General features: G+C 42.4%; 1 protein-coding gene across 17 annotated transcripts in view; it reads right to left on the reverse strand.

Annotated features, from left to right (window-relative positions):
• Window positions 1-20,635, reverse strand: part of INPP4A (inositol polyphosphate-4-phosphatase type I A) — a 195,295-nt gene that overhangs the window by 108,526 nt on the left and 66,134 nt on the right. For all 17 annotated transcript variants that reach the window (XM_050931620.1, XM_050931612.1, XM_050931559.1 and 14 more), the window contains exon 2: window positions 12,051-12,120. The gene's annotated coding sequence lies outside the window, so the exon portion shown is untranslated. The remainder of the gene's footprint in view (window positions 1-12,050; window positions 12,121-20,635) is intronic.

Here is a 20,635-nt window from a genome sequence, read left to right on the forward strand (position 1 = left end):
CTAGTTTGCATTTTCTACTATGTAAGAATGTTCTTTGTATGAAGAGACCATTTTTATCCTTTTACCCATTAAACTCCATCAATCCACCTCTACAAACTGACGTAAAGTCTGCAAAAATACTACTAAATACAAATTAAATCTACCCTGAGTCAGAAGTTTTAATGCTTCCAGTATATTTTTTAAGAACTTTAAACAAAATATAAAACAACAAAATGTCAAAATCTGGGGCCAACTCTGTGATCATATAGGAGCCTTGTACATGGTCACGCAGGACAGCTGGATTTCATGATCAGTCCCGCTCTGATTCCTTTGGCTGGCAGAAGCAAGGAGTGTGGTAGAGGAAGCATTTCCAGCTCCACAAAAAGGGACAGATGTGAAGAAAAGGAGCAAAGAAATCAGCGAGTGTCTCATCTTGTTCAGCAGCAATCACTTCAGCTAATGAAGCAACAGCATTGGCAAGTTCTGAAAGGAGTTGTTATGGCAAAACAGAATTTTCTTGAACTGAGAAATGGATTAGACTAGAGACAGATTTTCTTCCTTATTCAGAGCTCTGAGGGGGGAAAAAAAAAAACTTATTGGAGAAAATGTTTACAATAAGATTGTTTAAGTTTATCTTAAAATTGTCTCTCACAATAGGTTTATCCTACTAGAGTATGTTTATATTAGATATAGATTGACCCAACAAAAAAATAGAGATTTCCAGAACTTACACAAAAATCATTGTGCTCAATCATATTTTTCAGAAAGTTTGAAATAAAAGTTTTTGACTCAAGATGGCATTTGTGATCCTCCATCTGAAGGCAATCATCCTTCTGAAAAGTGATATTTTGGATAGCAATATTTGAGCTCATTGCCTATTTCAAACAATCAGGACTTGATTTTTAAGACATGACCTCCTTTTTGTGCATGCAACATGGTACATGAAAACACTCAGGATACGTCTACACTTAAAGTGATGAAGCTGCATCACTGTAGTGCTTCGTGAAGATACTACCTATGCCAAGCTTCTCCCGTTGGCACAGGTATTCCATCTCTCCAAGAGGTGGTAGCTATGTCTATGAGAGAAGCCCTCCCATCAACACAGCATTGTTTACACTGGGGACTAGGTAAGTGTAACTACATCGCTCAGGAATTTCCACATCATTGAGCAATATAGTTATACCAACGTAAGTTGGTAGCATATAGACCAAGCCTCAGGCACACATTTTTCAAACACTAACTGTGGATTGGTGGGTGTTAGAGCTTGAAAAGTACATGTGCAAAGTTACATATCCACAAAAGGAGGGTGGTGTGAGATCCCCGTTATAAAAAAATCACAGCTAAAATTTTCAAACTTGGGTACCTGAAGTTAACCACCTAAATCCATAATACTATGGAGGTACCTCAATAAGCCCCAATTCAGGACAGTGCATAAATATATGCTTAACTTTAAGGACATGCTTAAATCCTACTGAAGTCATTGGGACTTGTTCTTTTCTGATCTGAGATTTTAAAGTGGCCTGAATTTCAGAGACAGTGAACACTGATGACTGCCATTGACGACACTGTGAGCTGTAGATGCTCAGCATCTCAGCAAATCAGGTCACTTTTAGTGAGATGCCTAAATACGGATAAGGCACTCATATTTGAAAAATCTAGTTTTGGGTCTTTAATAGTCAACTGCCAATAAAAGCTACTAGAAGGCATACACTAAAATTCAAAATAAGCAGAAATCTCTTTCTTGCAAGAAAAATACAATCCTAGGTGGGTTCCATTTACAGAGCTTCCAAAAGTCAAAGTATTTTGGTAGACAGTTGACTGTGAAGGTGCTCTTTAGGTAGATTTGGATTAACTATTGATCATTTCAATATGTTACAATTAAACACTGAGTACTGCAATACTACTAGAGCGCCTACTGCAGAATCTATAGATAAAATAGAAGTTTTTAACAGATGGGCTCTGGAAACTTATAACCCAAATACTGCAGTATTTTTACAATGAAAATGAATACATGGAAATTAAAAACGTGATTTTCACTGAAGCAAATTTAAACAAGGACAGAAGGGGAATCCAAACTCTTAACTCCTTGATATAAGAGTTGCATTTAATTCCAGGAAATCTCTCATTCACTTTTCACGCTGAACAGAATGCAGAATGTTGCTGAACACACTGCAACTTTAATGTTTTGTCAAAAGAGATAGATCAGTGTTGTAAGAGAATATACAAATGGCAGTTCATCCTGACCACACCCTCATATTCAAGGCATTCGAAACTATGCTTTTGACCTTTCCTTCCCAATCCTCCCTCTCCTCTTTATCCCTATCTTCAGTCATGCCCATAGCCTCCATGGCATTAGACTCTTCTCTGCCTGTGATGGGTCTTTCCCTAGCCTTGCAGGTGATGGGGTTAAGTACCCATTAGTTGTGCTCTGCACCTGACAGGTGACTGATTAACTGCCTCCTGCCCAGAAGAAGTGAAGCTAGGCTATATAATGTGCTAAGGGAGCTCAGTTCAGGGGGGCTGTGAGGTGTTAAAAGATTGGACATATGGCAGTCATTTGTAAGGGAACAATGAGGTGCAGTAAACGTGGAGGAAATCACTTATGCGAACTGTGTAGAACAAACAGAACTTAAAAGGTGGAGTGAAAGCACAGTGCAGCATATAAAGGATGTGCAGTAGCAGAATGAGCTAGAGAAATTTTAAAACATAAAATTATTCAAAACTATCATATGTGGAGGCTACCAAAAGATAACCACTGCAGAAAATAGAAAAATAAAAACATACAAATAAGAGAAAAGATGTAGAGGGGCAGCAGAATATATCTCTGGTCAGAGAGGAGAATATAAGAGGAATGGGAGATGATGCATTGCTGGCAGGTAAAAAGAAGTTTATAACATTCATTATAGAGGTAATTAACTTTGTCTTGCAGACAGAAAAAAAACAAAGGATTAAAATCATAGCAAAAGCAGAAGAAAGATATCTAAAGATAGACAACCTCTCTATTAGATTGTATGCACGCAATTTTAAACTAAAGCAATAATACATCTTAAATAACTTGGTGTTAAAGATCCTGGTCTGGAATGCACATAGATTCCTGTCCATGCATTATTAAACTAAGAAAGTCTTCTCTGAAATGGAAAAAAAGCCTGATGCAATGTGTGTGTGCAAGAAACATCATTCATAAGTAAATTTATGTTCAATCTAACACAGTGGTTCTCAAACTTTTGTACTGGTGACCCCTTTCACATAGCAAACCTCTGAGTAAGACCCCCCCCCCATAAATTAAAAACACCTTTCAATATATTTAACACCTTTATAAATGCTGGACGCAAAGCAGGGTTTAGGGTGGAAGCTGACAGCTCGCGACCTCCCCCATGCAATAACCTCGCGACCCCCGAGGGGTCCCAACCCCCCGTTTGAGAACCCCTGATCTACCAGGGTATAATATACTCTAGAGGCTTCAAGGGGCTGCAGGAGGGTAGGTGAGTGTCTGTATATTTATAAAAGAGGGACATAGCTACATTACAATGGATGTGCAGAAACTAATTTCTGAATATAATGCTATTGAGATTCCCATGCAGAACAAAACACACGTATATATATATATATAGTTATAATACATGTAAAATTAGTTATTTTAGAAGTACAAAAATTAGTTAATAATGTAAAAAACCCATTAATAATTTGTGGAGATTTTAATGGTCATAATGAGCTGTGGGGAAGTGAGAAAACTGACCTAAATGGTAAATGCTTAGAACAATTCATTGATCTGCATAACCTGATAATATTGAATATCGGAACACCTAGCACATTTAATTCAGTGGATGGATTCTTTTCTGTTTTGGATCTGGGAATTGCAACAAATAGTCAGTAAATGCACATGAGAATTTCATAAAGATGGAATGAGAAGTGATTACTTCCCCACTCTAAGAGTATCAAAGCCGAGGAAACGTCAAAAAACGGAAAAAGAGTTCCTAACTGAAATTCTTGAAAAGCTGACTGGGGCCTTTTCGAGATGAAATATGATGAGTATTTATATAGTAACTGTACAAGTGACAACCCAGGAAATTCTATAACAACGCAATAAAAGGAATTACAGCAGCAGCTGATCCGGCCAGCTACGAAACATCAAACTGTCCCCGATTTAGAAATCTGGTTCCCTGGGGGAATAAAGATTGCAAATTAACAATCAAGGAAAGAAATAAGGCATACAAGCACCACTGCAGTACACAGGCTAATAGCATGCAGACCTGGGCAGCTTCAGGACACCAGCAACAACTGTGCCCTCTCTGCCTTTGTTACCCTCAGGAGTAAAATGTCAGCTAAAATCACCACCAACTGTAGAAAATGGTGCCTGCATTCAGTGCTACTGCCCTATACTCAGTTTCATGCAACCGAGTAATTCCCTTCTCATTAAACCTCAGTCCTGGAGGGCCATACACAGGTGAGAGCAGCACTATGCACAAGCATTCTGAAGCAGAAGTGTCACTAAGCATGTCTTGTTGAAAACTTTAGGGGAGCTAGGGAAGGGAGTTCTGAATGTTAACTCTCACTTTCCGTTGTGACCATATTGACAACGGTAGATCTGTGTGTTTTAGCTTCAGCTGCTGCCACTGTGGCCTAGAGGGGTTCCACCTCCACACTTGCAGAATGCCTGAGCCACATACAGAGGAGAAAGAAGAGGACATGAGATGACATATTTAATGAGATCCTGCAAGCCAGTGCTGCATCAAACCATGAGGATCAATGCTGCAGACAGCCTGGAGAAGGGAAGAGCACACAGGAGGAAGGCCCAGTATTCCCAGCAGGAAAAGGAGAGGGAGATGCATGAGGAGACTTCTTAGGCAGCAAACACAGATGCTGCTGACTCTTGTGGGCCTACAGGTTAAACAGTCACAGGCTCGCCTATCTCTGAAGTCCATGAAGAACTCCATTACAGCACCTCCCTACACCCCCCCTCCCCTTCAACATTCCAGGGGCCTCAGGGGCTTGCTCCCTACCCCTATCACAGCACCCCAGGGGATATTAAGGACAACCACAGCTTCATATACACTGACCTGTGAAAGCCATGGTTGCTGTATGTGCAGGTAAAATAGACATGAATGTCCTCTCCACTTGTTAAGTTCTGTTCCATTAATTTATTAAGATTTTAGTGTATTTGCTTTTAAGTTGCACAGACTTTTTCTTGCACAGGTTTTGTAACTGAATAAAATTCTACTATTTAGAAAATAATTAATCTTTTATTAGTTCACAACATATGCTGCAGAATGCCTAGCAGTTCGGAAAACACCCACTTACTTGTTACGGTACAGTGTGACAATTCATAGGATCAGTGACAAAAACAGTGTAATTATCAGAAATGTACAGCAAACACTGAAAAATTATGAAGTGCATTGACAGTGTTGTAGTCATAGACATACACCAAGCACCACACCATTCTTAACAGCCCCCAAAACAACAGGGCCAGGTGCATCACAGTACACCATGCATTCCTGTTGTTCACAGCTAAAGTGCTCTTTTAAAGCCTTCTGGAGCTGCAGAGCTCCTGTGGCTGTTAAAACTCAGCAGACAGCCATTCCACCTCTATCCTCTACCCTGGCAGCAACTTTTCCCCTTTTGCATCACAGATATTATGCAGGACACAGCAGGTAGCTATAACCATTGGGATGTTTTTGTTCACTGAGATCCAATCTTGTGAGTAAACAATGTTAGCGTCCCTTCAATCTACCAAAACTGCATTCAGCTGTCATTCTGCACCAGCTGAGCTGGTAGTAAAAATTTTCCTTGGTGCTGTCAAGGTGGCTGGTGTATAGTTTCACAAGCCACAGGACCAAAGGGTAGGCTGGGTCCCCCAGGATCACTACTGGCTTTTCAACATCGCTAGTGGTAATCTGCTGGTCAGGAAAAAAGAGAGTCCCTGCTTGTAACTTTCCTGAAAGTCCTGAGTTCTTAAAGATGCAAACATCACGCACTTTCCCTGACAAGCCAACACTGATGCTGGTGGATCACCAGGGTTTTCTCACCAACACTTGCATAACTGTAGAAAAATAGCCCTTTTTGCTGATGTACTCTATAGTGCCAAAATAGAGATATATATGCCGTCTATTGCCCCACCGCAGTTTGGAAACCCCACTGCTGCAAATCTATCCACTATGTCCTGCATATTGCTGAGAGTCACAGTCCTGCATAGCAGGAGGCAATTAATACCCTGCACACTGGCATGACAATGGCCCCCACAATGGATTTTTCAACTCCAAAATGGTTTGCCACTGACAGGGGTAGCAATCCGACACTGCAAGTTTCCACAGTGCGATTGCCACTTGTTTTTCCACTGTCAGTGTAGCTGTCATTCTGGTGTCTTTGCGCTGGAGATCTGGGGCAAACTCAGCACGCATATCCAGGAATGTGGCCTTGCAAAAGTTTTGCAGCCACTGCTCGTCATCCCAAGTCTGCACTACAATGTTATCCCACCAGCTAGTACTTATTTCTCAGGCCCAGAAGCAGTGCTCCTCCATATGCAGCTGCTCCATGAATGTCACCAATAACCTTGAATTGGTTCTTGCTATGTCCCACAGCAATCTGCCCTCCAAGAAATCATCATGTTCCCCGCTGCTGTGGTTCTTCTTACAGCTCTGCAAATACCAGAGAATCGAGTGTCTTGTGCTTGCAATGCTTATGACAATAGTGCAGAGCTGTGCAGGCTCCATGCTTCCGTCAGAGATGGCGGATAGCAAGGAGAACCATGCAGGTTCATAAGAATTTTTAAAAAGGTGCAAAAATTATGGAATATAGATTACACTGTTGCATCCTTGGACGCTGACCCCTTGCTCCCAGTCACCTGTGCATGACTCATTTCTGCCCAACCATGCACTGCCAAAACTTCCCAAAATACAGTAGGGCTGGACAGTGGCAGCTTACACACTGAGATACCTACCTATGGTGCACCGCACTATGCATTGACACAAGCACTCCTGGTGAACACATGCAGTGCCAACGCAAGGAGCCAAGTATGCATGTGCATAAGCGATCTATTAACTGCGACAGCTTTATGCCAACATAACTTGCATTGATCAAAGTTTGTAATGTAAACATGGACTATGTCTACACTTAAAACATTACAATGGCATAACTGTATTGCTGCAATTACATCACTGTAGACACTCACTACAGCAAGGGGAGCAGCCCCTCCCCAAGAGTCAGTAGGTAAGTTGATGGAGGAATTCTTCTGTCGACTTAGTACTGTCTACCGTGGGGGGTAGGCTGGCATAGCTACGTCTCCCAGGGGTGTGGGTTTTTCACATCCCTGAGAGACACAACTATGGCAATATAAGTTTTCAGTGTAGATCATTCCTGAATGAAAAGATATAAATAATTTTAAAAACTTGGCTAAAAACTAATTAAGAAAGTGGCGGACATAGCCTCATGGAGAATGACGCTGCACCAAAAAACAAACAAACAAAGAAAGCACAGGACGAGAGACTCAGGAGAGAAGTGGTAGGGAGAGTTCTTTCTCCCTGGGAAGGGACTGGAGCCCATTAGTTTGGGACTGGCTGTGGCCAGTAAACAGAGTTGCAAGAAGCTTTTCCTAATGTCCAACCTAAACCGTCCTTACTGCAATTTAAGCCCATTGCTTCTGGTCCTATCCTCAGAGATTAGCAAGAACAATTTTTCTCCCCCCTCCTTGTAATAACTTTTTATGTACTTGAAAACTGGCATCATGTCCCTTTTCAGCCTTCTCTTCTCCAGACTAAACAAACCCATTTTTTCCCAACCTTTAATCATTTTTGCTGCTCTTCTCTGAACTTTCTCCAATTTGTCCACATCTTTCTTGAAATTTGGTGCCCAGAACAATACTCCAGTTGAGGCCTAATCAGCGTGGAGTAAAGAAGAATTACTTCTTGTGTCTTGCTTACAACACTCCTACTAATAGCTCCCAAAATGTTCACTTTTTTTGCTGTTGCAAGTGTTACCCTGTTGACTTATATTTAGCTTGTGATCCACTATGACCCCTAGATCCCTTTCTGCCCTTCCTAGGCAGCTATTTTGTATGTAGGAGTGGGATTAACTTCTGTGGTGGGGACTAGAGAGGAGAGGAGCCCTGAACTAAGGTCTGCCAGGACCAGGGAATGAAGAAGCAGCCCAGGAGGGGCAATGGACTTTTCTTATTCCGAGTTCAACCCCAGAAGACAATTGAACTGTTAATGACTTGGCCAGAGGGCCGAGCCACAGAAGACCCAGTAAGGCAGTTTGCAGAAGGGACTATCTTGGATGGACCATTGCGGCCGAGGATAGTGGCCACCAGAGGGAGTGCAAGAGGCAATGTCCCCTGCAATGCCGTGTCCAGGCAGGAGGGGGTGCCCATGTCCATGTAAGGAAATGTGTTTACACTGCCATTCTCCCTCTGTATTCAGGCTTTCGCTCAGTCTGATTATTTCGTCCTCCAACGTATTAACATTCATCCTTTCAGATCTGTTGCTACTGCTAAAATACTGGTTATCTCAGCTTGACTAGCATTGTAAGAGTCAGATGGAAATGACCTGTTGGGCTGTATTATTAAAAAGTCAAGTACCTCAGGCCAGGTACCAGCCAAACATGCAGTTACTGCACTTATGCATAGAAATCAGGTGTTGTGCATGCAAAGTCTTAGAGATAACAAGGAGATGGCCAACATTTTCATATTTGGGTGCCTAAAGCTAGGCATCTACACCCACATTTAGGCATGTAGATAAAAGTGAACTGTTGTTCAGAAGTGCTGAGCATCTCCAGATTTCACTAAAGTCAAAGGGAACTGCAGGTTCTCAGCATCACTGCATATCAGCCCATTTTACCTAAATGTAGATGCTTAGGTGTAGACAAGTTATGGGCAACGAAGTTACATAACATCTCTTTAATAAGGTCTGACACATTTCATGAAATCCTTCCCATCTTTTTTCTAATGATCTTGCTTTTTGGGGAATATCACTACCTCAATCATTCCATCTCACTAAGCGGCTTCAGGGCAACTAAGCAATTTTGCTTCCTCTCTTTAATTAAAGCAACTACTTTTTTAGACACATTAACGTTTTCTAATTTCTGTTGCCTGCTGCACTTTGGATAGCTTATCCATCATCCATCTGAGATTGAACAATGGGTGTATCAGCTAGAGAGTACTGAATATTTTCTTTTTTGTGTGTGATCAGCTGCAACCAACACTTTTTGTCCAGATCTTTTGGTCCGTTTGTGTTTTGCCAGACTGTTTTTCATCTATGTTCCTTTTCCTTTAAATATTAGTTTGCATTCCTCATACTCTGTTGTGTGTCCTCTTTAGCATGATTACTTCATCTATAGTATATATGTAGAGTACTAAAGCACCTATGACATTGTGCAACTTCTTTGATTCAGTTGAATTGTTGGCATCAAAAGGTCTCTATCCTTCAAAATCCCATCAGAGATGGGTTTATTAAGCTACAATGCATTTTCCACGTGGTACATCTTGTATGCTTCAGAAACAAAGCTGAAAGGTACTAGAATATTAGGTGCTTGGACCAGACAAGAGTTATACAAAAAAGGGATCACTATACGTTCACTATACATTTAACCCTGAATTAGGCATGTGTACGCTCTCGTGTGTTTTCAACGTATGTTGCCCTTTGTCCTGGCAAAAAAAAAAAAAAAAAAAAAAAAAATCAGAGAAACAAGGGAACAGGAGCAAGATACTAAATACAGTTTGTCAAAAATGCATAACTTGCAATAACATTCAGCATTATAGGTGCATTATATTTAGAAATCTTCAAGATGTATTGAAATAATTGACAAAAAATGTTTTAAAGATAGCTGTTGTTTTACTTAAGAAATCTAGGGCAAAATCCTACCCGCACTGGCTTCAAGAGGGCCAGGATTTCACCTTTATTGAATTACTTACTCCCCCAATCTTTCCTTCTATCAGATTGTCCTGGACTCTACTTACTTCAGGATGTGCTTTATGAGGGCAGGTGCTTTACTGAGACATCTCCCAGGTAACTGATTTAGCAACAGGCAGGAACTGCTCCTTAATGAGGACAGTATTGGCATAAATTCTGCTTAATTGGCATGTGTCATGGAGACATTACTGAAAGTGTTAACTGGTGTTAAATGTGTGTAATATTATATCTAATATTAAATCTGAGCTCAGATTTTTTTTTAATGCAAAAGCTGCGAAATAGAGATGAAAAGAAAAAGCAAAAACCAAAAAGTGTCATTCTAGTATTGCATTTCAAAACTTTTTCAAACTTATTTTTAAAAAGCGTCTTCTCTTTGGCTCCTGCAATGAACTTCAAATGAGTGTATGGACCTGCCTGTGTGAACCTCACTGCAGGAGCAGGGCCTTAGCTGAGAGACACTTCATTAAGACAATATGCTGTCCCCACAGAGCTGTCCCAAATGCAACTGACTTTGATGCTCTACCCCTTTTCTTATAGACGTCTGTGATTAGATGTATAGGGGTCTCAAGAGGGCTGTGATGCTCTGTTCTAATTTCATCAGTAAGAAGCACTGCTGAACTGGATGGCAGTGCAGGATGTCTCCAGACAATGCTTTTAATGCAGAGGGTATCATTCAATGAGTAGAAGGCAAAGTAAAGATGAAATGAGTCACTTGTTTTATTGCAAATCATTTTAATCCACAAACAGCTGTAGTACTAAGCTAAGGGATCTGGCAATGCTTCCTGCTACTGGCAAATATACCACAAAGGACCTCTTTTAGGACCTGGAAAGACCTTCATATCCATGTACAATTCCCAGATTATTTTTCGCTGAACTGTTCTGGATATATTACAGGGGGAAAAAATTCATATAAGCCAATGAAGCATCCAGTTGTGCATTGTATTTGCATTTGTTGAGTTCCCTGGCTCAAAACATTCACTAGCAATTTGAATTCCAGATTTAGAAATACCAGTAACAGGTCACCTGTCCAGGTTTTCAGATCACTGCCCCAGCAGTCTGTATCAGGACACCTTTCTGATACAGGCAGACTAGTCATAGCATGAGGGAATGGATACACTGACTGCTGAAAAGGCAGATGGTGCAGTTTGATCTTCTAAATAAGTTTGCTCCCGCACTTACAGAAGAGCCCACACCATCACACAGCAGAAGCTGGAAAGGGAAACCACAGGGAAGCCATTACTGATCACAGTTCACTGTAGCACAGCAGTTCTCCAACCTATTCATTCTGTGCAGAACTCCTTAACAGGGTGTTCTGCTGTCCTCTAGTGGATAAAGCACTAGATTAGGAGTCAGGAGACCTGTATTCTGTTCCCATCTCTACCACTGGCCTGCTGTGTGATTTACACTGTAAGCTCTGTGGGGCAGCGACTGTCTTATACAGTATGTTTGTACTGTGCTTAGCACAGTGAAGCCCCTGTCTGGGGGTGGTGTCTCTCTAGGTGCTACTCTAATAATAATAATAATAATAATGAATCCACCTTCCCTCTCATATAACTTGCTTGTGAGAATGTTTCATCTTGTAGACGACCTCAAAGAGCTCTGCAAACACAGTGGTGGTCCAAGGAACATACTCTGAATACCCGTGCACTAAAGCTATCCCTGTGCTTACCAGAGTGATCTGGCAGTGGCAGCTTGGGAAGCAGGCAAAGACAGAACAAGCATTGAAGAAGAATGTGTCTTACAGGGTGGATGATGGGGGAAGAGAGTGCAAAGAGCAATGAAGGGAGGGAAAGGAGAGAACTTAGACTTGAGGCCCTTTCGAGGGAACTAGATTGCAAAGCTTGGTCTCCCAAAGAAGACTTCTTTTTTTTTTTTTTTTAAATGTTAATCCCCTGCAGATTTTCAAACATAACAAAACCTCTGGTAAGGATAAAGAATTATCCACAGCATTAAAATAGCATAGATGTCCGCAGCATGAGAATGCCATTGAAACTGAAATCCAGAATTTGTGGGATGTTTGTTAAAACCTCATTGCTTGAGATGTTGAAGTTCCCATATACAATAGGCGTAGTTGTTTCCCTTCAATTTACCTTTAAAACTTGCTATTATTCAGCAGCCCTAAAGCATCATTTACTATAGTAATAACCAACCACTAAAATGATGTCATATTACCTTACTCCATGTTCAGCTGCTAAAATCCTGCACAGACATCCAGACTCAATTTGTCTTTTTAAAATAAAACCTGAAAGACAATAAGAAAAAGAATCTCTGTGTGGAACCATAATAACAGAATACGAATATGGAAAGTAACTTTGGTATGAAATGAACATATGGTCAAGTCCACAAAAATATCATTCCATTAAAAAAAACACTGAGCCAAAGATGACATTTTCCCTTTTGTAATCTAACATCTCAATAGTTGGAGAAGGAATCTAGACTGGGGACCACTTCTGAGAAAAGAAAGCACGTTAAAAGGTGCAAGAGAAATTTCAGAAGCCATGTATTATTATTGTAAAGTCTTATGCTTAGAGACTATGATTCTCCCTTAACATATCTATAAACTAGATTCCAGGAATGTCACTTGGTGTGTCACCCTGGAGCCTATTAGATCTGTAGAGTCTGTGAGAAGTAATGAAAACAGCCACAAGCATGGCCGAGGGCTCTTTTTCATTAGAATATCACCAGGCTGAATCATCACTGGGTTTCACAGTATGTCACCATCCAATTGTTAAGTTCTCAGCCATTTTGGCGTTACTAATTACACTCACTCACTGTTGTACAGCTACAATAAGGCATGCACCTATGCCATGCCAAGAGTCCTAAACCACTGTGATATCAGAGGTAACTCAGCCAATTACCACCGTTAATTTGTATGTAACCATTTCACTGTTTGCATAAAGGAGACTGCACAGATGGTGGATTATTTGGCCCAACCACCACATCTGCGTGCCCTACTTCCACCCATGTAAAAACATCAATATCCCAGCACTATCCCCACTAGACACAAATCAACACAACCACCCGCACAACACAACCAGTAACCCCAAACATCACAGTCTGTTGCATCAGTGTGAAGCAATGGAAACAACTGCAAACATGGTTGAGAGCTCCTTTTGAAGAATATCACCAGGTCCAATCATCACTGGGTTTTGCAATCTGTTACCAACCAATATTTAAATTCTCAGACATTTTCAGTTTTTACATACAACTTTATGAATTACACCTGTGCGACAGCCCAGGCTTTCAGTTACTAATATATACTAAAAATGCTCTTTAATTAAATTCTGCAGGCATACTGAGAGTACATCCACTCCACAAAAAAAAACAAATAAAAAGAAACCAAAAGCAGCAAGTCTCAGAGCCTGGGTCAACTGGTTGGGGCTTATGCTATGGGGCTAAAAATAGCTGTTTAGACAATCCCACTCATGCTGGAGCCTGGGCTCTGAGACCTTCCACCCGCACTGGGATTCAAACCTGGGCTCCCGTCCGAGCCAGAACACCTACACAGCTATTTTTAGCCTCATAGCATGAATCCCATGAGCCTGAGTCAGGTGACCCACAGTTGCCGTCACAGGATTCTTTGCAGCATAGACGGACCCTAAATCTCAGGTAAGACGATGCTCTTATATGGATGCACTCACATCATTCCACTGAGGCTAGGTCTGCACGCAAGTCCACAGGTGCTTGGCGTAAGGTAGCCAACTTTCTCCTTGTGAAACCTAGACACTGAGCGCTGGAACCTCCCCTGCTCCAATTCTTTCCCTTGAGCCCCCACTCCTCCTTTCTCCCCCCAGCATCACTGGCTGCTCTCTCCACCACACTCCCCGCCAGCTGAGCATGGCTCTAGGAGTGGAGGGGTGACTGGAGCAGGATGTTGGAGAGAGCGCCAAGCTCTAAGGGTGAGTAATTGGGGCAAGATGAGGGAGGGGCAGCCTCACTCAGGGCAGAATGGGGAACGGCGGGTACCTCTCCACACTGTTCCTGAGTGGAGCTGTTCCTAAGTGCTCCACTGCTCCTCTACGCTGCTGCTCTTCTCTCACACACACACACACCCCGGCTGCTGAGGCCAGTTACTCCAGGTGACTGGATACTGCCAGGTTCCCTTTTTGACTGGACTTTGTGGTTGAAAACTGGACAGCTGGCAACCCTAGCTTGGCGCCTGCAACAGACTAGGGTCATCCAGACAATGAGCCAGCCCAGCACCTCTGCTGCAGGTTCCTGTCTCCAGCTGCCCTGCCTGTTCTCCATCAGCACAGCTTCTGCGGTTCCGCAGTTCCAGTGACTTACCAGGGTCCCTCCCCAGAAGGGGGCTCCCCACACTGAAAGGGGCTCCATAGTAGATAACTAGCAACTGAACTGGACCCATTCACTCATTTTGCACAAACCACCAAAAACTGTCTGGGGGGAACCACTTTCACTCATTACAGGCTCAGGCTGGATTCAAGCCTGGAGGTAAAAAAGTTCAGTTTCTCATTGCCCATCCCTGGGCCCATTCAGACTCCAAAGGAAGAGCACTTTTAAAAAATATGTTCCTAGGTCGGCTCATGCTGAAACTAACTACCACTGAATCACCTAAAAACTGTAGGAATTTTAAAGCCTAGTCCTTATAAATCAATATTCAAGAAGCATAATCAAGAAATTCTGACAAATCCTTAACGAAACCCCGTAACTTCCTCTCCAGGGAAACTCATTTAACTTTAATACCACACTTTTGTATAGATCTGCAAATCACATATCAGGAAAGGCAGGCCCTTAACACTAACGCAGCAGAAAAGTTCTCCCCTATTAAGATTTTGCCTCTGGTTCCATCTCCACTGTGAATGCCAAGCATGCACCATACCATGATGCTATAGCAACAAGGGAACTACCCTGAGCATGCATAGAGTCAGTCAGCTCACCACTGAATAAATATTGTCTGCCTTCCATACACGGCATGAGATACTGTGGAAACTCTGCTCTGTCAGAAAGACACAGGAATTTACCTGAGCCCATGTGGGCTGGCTGCCTGCATCAGTGTTGATTCCCCAGAAGCAAGGACATCACAGCATAGTGTATGCTGGGACAGTACAGTGGAGCTGGAGCCAGATGCAGTGGCAGCAGCTTCAGGGGAACTAACCAGGCTGGTAAGCAGGGCATTCATCACACTTTGCTGAAGTAACTACCTCTGTGGCCTTGGTCAATCAATTCATCTCTCTGGCTCAGCTTATCATCAGCAAAATGAGGATAACGCTACTTACCTTCCTTACAAGAGGTTTGTGAGAATGAGATAATGTTTGTACATTGTTCCAACAAAAGGAAGACACTACTTGAACCTTAAATTTCACTCAGGTTATGTCTAGACTGGAAAAAATGGTCATGTTTAGAAATGTGTTAGCTAACTCTATTTTAAACAGGATTTTTCACTTAGTGTAGAAAGGGCAAGTTATGTTTAAAATGTGGTAGCTAGTTTCAGTTAATTCTAGCATCCCTGCTACTTTGAATTGTAGTCAAAGGTAAGATTATTAATTATTATTATTATTATTATTAAAATTGCATTTTCTGAGCACCTGCTTGGGCGTTCCCATCTTGTGACACAATTACAGCATGGATCCAATTTAAAAAACAAAATCTAGGTCTATTTCCCCTGTGTTTTAATTCCAGCAATAACTAATTTAAAAGACGACCTTCACTGCTTATTTTTGCATTCATTTGGGTATTTCCAATTATTAAGCCAGGGTAGTCCAATGTCATTTAAAACAGAAATAAGCTAGTTGGCCACTGAGCCCCCCCCAGTGAAATCTCTCCTGTTCAATCACCATATTGTATTTATAGATAAATTGCTTTGCAATTGCAATAAGACATGGCAGTGTGTGAAAATGCTCTCTCATATTACACCAGACCTAGAACTTTTTGCAGACATTCTGCCTTTGGCCTTCCACGCAAAGAAAAAGATGGTGACACATAAAAGGTTCTTCATGCCCTTATGTGTCTTACTGCTTAAATTAAAACTTTATGGAAATTGACTTGCAAGCTACTTAAAACACAGTTACAAGTCCAGTGCTTGTTGCCAAATTTTGACAGTCTTTTAGGTCCTTCACTGCAGGAAATGTGATGCAGGTTTCTCCACTCCCCTGCTGTCAGGACTGCAGATTCTCCGAGTCCCTCGCTGCAGGTCTGGGAGAGAAAAACTTCTCAGCTGTTAACATAAACATTGAGGCTACTGTATAAATGGACAAAAGCTCCAACTGCCATCAAGTCTTGCTTATGCCATTACCCTTACGGCAGCACATACGGCATGACACACCACCCACCGCGGAGGAGACTCCAGAAAGACAGGCACAAAGGGGTACATTTACTATTGTGAGAATGAGTATTTGTACTGAAAATTCCCCACTTCTGCCCCATGGCTGCTCACTCCCTGCATGTCCCACAGACCAGGGACAACAAAAGCCCGTCTCTCCTGGAAGGAGCAGGCAAGTAAGCATTTTTCCTTGTAATGAATTGTGTAAATACCGCTGAAGTGTGTCTGAAACAACCCGTGATACTGTGGGTGGCTTTGTTCCCTTACAATGGGCTAGTTTATTCCAGACCTTACTGAGCTGGGCAGTAAGCAGGGGTGGCTCCAGACATCAGAACGCCAAGCGCGTGCCCAAGGCGGTAAGCCACGGGGGGCACTCTGCCGGTCGCCAAGAGAGCGGCAGGAAGGTTGCCTTTGGCGGCATGCCTGCAGAGGGTCTGCTGGTCCCACAGCTTCAGTGGACCTCCTGCAGGCGTGCCACCGAATCCACAGGACCGGGGACCTACCGCAGGCAAGCCGCTGAAGGCAGCCTGCCTGACGTGCTTGGGGCACCAAAATACCTAGGGCCGCGCTTGGCAGTAAGACTCCGCTTAGTGGCTTGCGCCTGGTCATGTTCTTACTCCAGTCATAGGGTGGGAGAACAGGCACTACCCTCCTGACATTCCGGCCTGCGAGCAAGAAGGGAATGGAGGGGGAAGAACCATGGCTCTACCCCTCCCTCTTTATCACCAGCCAGAACAGCTGATGTGCTCCATGAAAAGGGGTGAAAGTTGCTCTCTCCTCTCCCCAAGTAATGGGGATGCCAGGGAAGAATTGTGACTATATGAATCAGTATCTTTCCCTGGACGGCTCCTGGGGCAGCGCAGCTACACACTGCCCCTTACTCAAGGCAGATTGTAAAAGTTACAATCTAGTTCAAAGATCAGACGGGTAGCCATGTTAGTCTGCATCTATAAAAGCAGCAAAGAATCCTGTGGCACCTTATAGACTAACAGACGTTTTGGAGCATGAGCTTTCGTGGGTGAATACCCACTTCTTCAGATGCAACACCCACTTCTTCAGATGCATTTGAAGAAGTGGGTATTCACCCACGAAAGCTCATGCTCCAAAATGTCTGTTAGTCTATAAGGTGTCACAGGATTCTTTGCTGCTAATCTAGTTCAAAGGTAGTTTCCTGCTAACACGTGTTAAGCACTTGTATTTTCGTTAGTCAGTCTACAAATCTGGACAATGCTTTTCTTTCCTAGGTCAAGCTGTCTTAACTCTGGCTGTGATCTGCAGTTGAAGGACGGCTGGATATATTGTATATTGATATTGTGTTCTGCCTCTCCTCAGTTTCTTTATTGTTTCAGAATCTTAGCTCATTTTTAAAATAGGCAGTAAAAGTTACAGGGGGGTTAATTATTTTCCTGAATGATCATCCTGTTACAAAGAGGAGAATAATAAATTGTTCTTCTTAACCACTGAGGACAAAACAAGGAGCAATGGGCTTAAATTGCAGCAAGAAAGATTTAAGTTAGACATTAGGAAAAACTTCCAAACCCTAAGGGTAATTAAGCACTGGAACAAATTATCAAGGGAGGTTGTGGAATCTCCATCATTACAGGTTTTTAACAGCAGGATAAACAAAAACCTTTCAAGGATGGCCTAGCTATTAAGTTCTGCCCCAGTGCGTGCACTAGATGACCTATCAAGGTTCCTTCCAGTCCTACATTTCTATGATCTGTAACTTGGCCAGGCACATCCCTACAAATATTAATCAGTATTCACATGGCTCCTGTAATGATTGTTCTTGAAAATACTAATTTATACCAGACAATATCACAATTACATCAAAACATGCATTTAGAAAAAAATAGAGAAAACATTTTCTTGGTTCAACTCCCACAGAATGGTTTCATTCTCACTTGCATTAAATACAATACTTGTACTTTACCTGCACTAAAATCCATTTCAGCTCCCCTTTTGTGTATTTTGGGATGAGAGAAAACACATGACTATGGAAGCTCCTCCCAGTAAATACTTGTGTAACCCCATGTGCCTAACAGGGAAATATCTCTTTAAGAGACCCATCGGGGAGAGGTAGGAGTGAGCTGTGTCCGAGTCACTGTTGCTAGGCAGATTAAGCACTTCACATCCAGAAGCTTCTAGAATTGGGTGAGATAGTTTTGGGTCTGCTCCAATAGGTTCCCTCTTGCTGGGGTCAGACTCCACGAGGGCAGTCAGGGCAGCCGCTTCGCAGGCCACCTGTGAGTTGGGAGAAGCTGAGCCCAGGAGCAGGAAGCAGACTGTTGGCCCCAACTCTGAAACATTGTGCAGCAGATTAGTGATGTTGTTAACCCTCTAACAGGAAAGCATGGGCAATGCGAATTATAGCAAGGGGCAATTGGGAGAGAAAAATCACTTCTATTTTAATTGTATGCTTTGAATGTTGTCTTGATTTTAGCCAAACTGCTCTAGTTAAATTGTCTCAACTAGTCTGAGTCACTAACTTTTCTTTAAATGTAGTAATGGGGATAGGCATTTTTATTTTGCCATTCTCAGGGACGGCTCCAGCCATCAGCACAGCAAGTGCGTGCCTGGAGCGGCAAGCCCCGGGGGGCGGCCTGACGGTCGCTCTGAGGGCAGCAGTCAGGCAGCCTTCGGCGGCGTTTCTGTGAGAGGTCCACCAGTCCTGCGGTTTCAGCAGCGAGTACGCCGAAGGCACGGGACCAGCAGATCACCTGCCAAACCGCTGCCGAAGGCTGCCTGACTGCCGTGCTTGGGGCAGCAAAAAAACAGAGCTGCCCCTGGCTATTCTCAGTTTTGGACTGTCTTGTAACGGTGTTTTTTTAATCTATACATGCAACTGAGTGGTTGGTTAATCAGTTAGCTGACTGGCTAGTGTGACTTCAGCAGAGGAAGTGTCTGCATGGAGTCCAACTGAAGATCCCTACAAGTAAGTGGAGGGAAGATGTTTTAGACCAGGGGTTGGCAACCTCTCAGAAATGCTGTGCCGAGTCTTCATTTATTCACTCTAATTTAAGGTTTCGCGTGCCAGTAATACATTTTAACGTTTTTAGAAGGTCTCTTTCTATAAGTCTATAATATATAACTAAAACTATTGTTGTATGTAAAGTTAATTCCTTTTTTTCCAATGTTTAAGAAGCTTCATTTAAAATTAAATTAAAATGCAGAGCCCCTCAGACCGGTGGCCAGGACCCAGGCAGTATGAGTGCCACTGAAAATCAGCTCGCGTGCTGCCTTTGGCATACGTGCCATAGGTTGCCTACCCATTTTAGACTCAGCAGACTGTATAGATTTGGTGATCAAAGACTAACTGAGACTTAAGTGAACAAAACTTAAGAAACTGAAAGTTTCCAAAAGCTTCTCACTGTGTTTCTGTGGGGACTGAACTGTTCGGATTTTAATGTGTTTTCTTTATTTATGTTTATGTACAACCGTGAAGGTAATGTCTGTGGATTATTTTGCCACGTCATGTCATGCAGCCATGTCATGCTGTAAAAAGTAGATTTGTTTATTTATCATAAGATTTTATAAAGTTATTTAATTAAATTCATTCCTTTAGTTTCTTTTGGGACTTGAATGTGATGAAGTTGACCCTGTGCAATCCTAGCTGAAACTCCTTAGAGACTGAACTCTGGGCCTCCAGTTACCTTCTGTGGGACCTGGGAATTTTTTTTTTTAAAGGCACTGGAGACAGTAAATGAACTCCAGCCCACCAAAAGGTTACACTTGCACACCTCCACAACTCAGTCATATGCCAAGTGTACAATGATGGCCTGTACATTAAGAATCATTGGAAATAAGATTATAAAATCAGGCCCCAGTCTTGCAAGCTACTCTGTATGAGCAGATACTGCCTTTGTGTTCTCTTTTAAATGTTAAAGAAAGGCTCTGTTTTGTCATCACAGATGTATACTATAGTCCAGCCCAGTGACTCAGGAATACAGTGACTCCATGAGACAGACTGGAGAAGGGAGGGAGTGACTGAAGAGAACATGAAGAGTGAGAAAATTCTGAATGAGGACGGGTCACATCTGCCTGACTCTCAGGTGGGAGGGTGAAGCACATTCTGAATTAGTGGACACAAAAATAGATATGTTTTATAAACAGGGCTCTCACTTTCTGTAATTCTGTGTCTAATGGGAAATTCAGTGCTGGTGACAGGAATCTGTCAAAACTTGGCTGCAATGTTGTTCTATGACATCTCATCCATATACTTCTATCTCCCATTATTTTGTCAGTTTTAGAGATCCTGGTTAACAAGCACTAATGCAGATCAAGCCAAAGTGTGCATTACCTCCCCAGGAAGCCTGCGAGGGGAAAAAGAGGTTTCTGTCTTCTGAATATTTTTATTTGATGTTAAAACTCCCCTTTCTGCTGCATTGTTTACCAAAATCTGTCACAAGGCATTGTACTTCTGCAACAAAGAGTCCCTGAGCTCCAGGGGCTGTGTCTATAGTCTTGACAAAGAGCA

Source organism: Gopherus flavomarginatus, chromosome 1 (assembly GCF_025201925.1).
Source record: "Gopherus flavomarginatus isolate rGopFla2 chromosome 1, rGopFla2.mat.asm, whole genome shotgun sequence".
In the NCBI taxonomy this organism is placed as follows: Eukaryota; Metazoa; Chordata; order Testudines; family Testudinidae; genus Gopherus; species Gopherus flavomarginatus.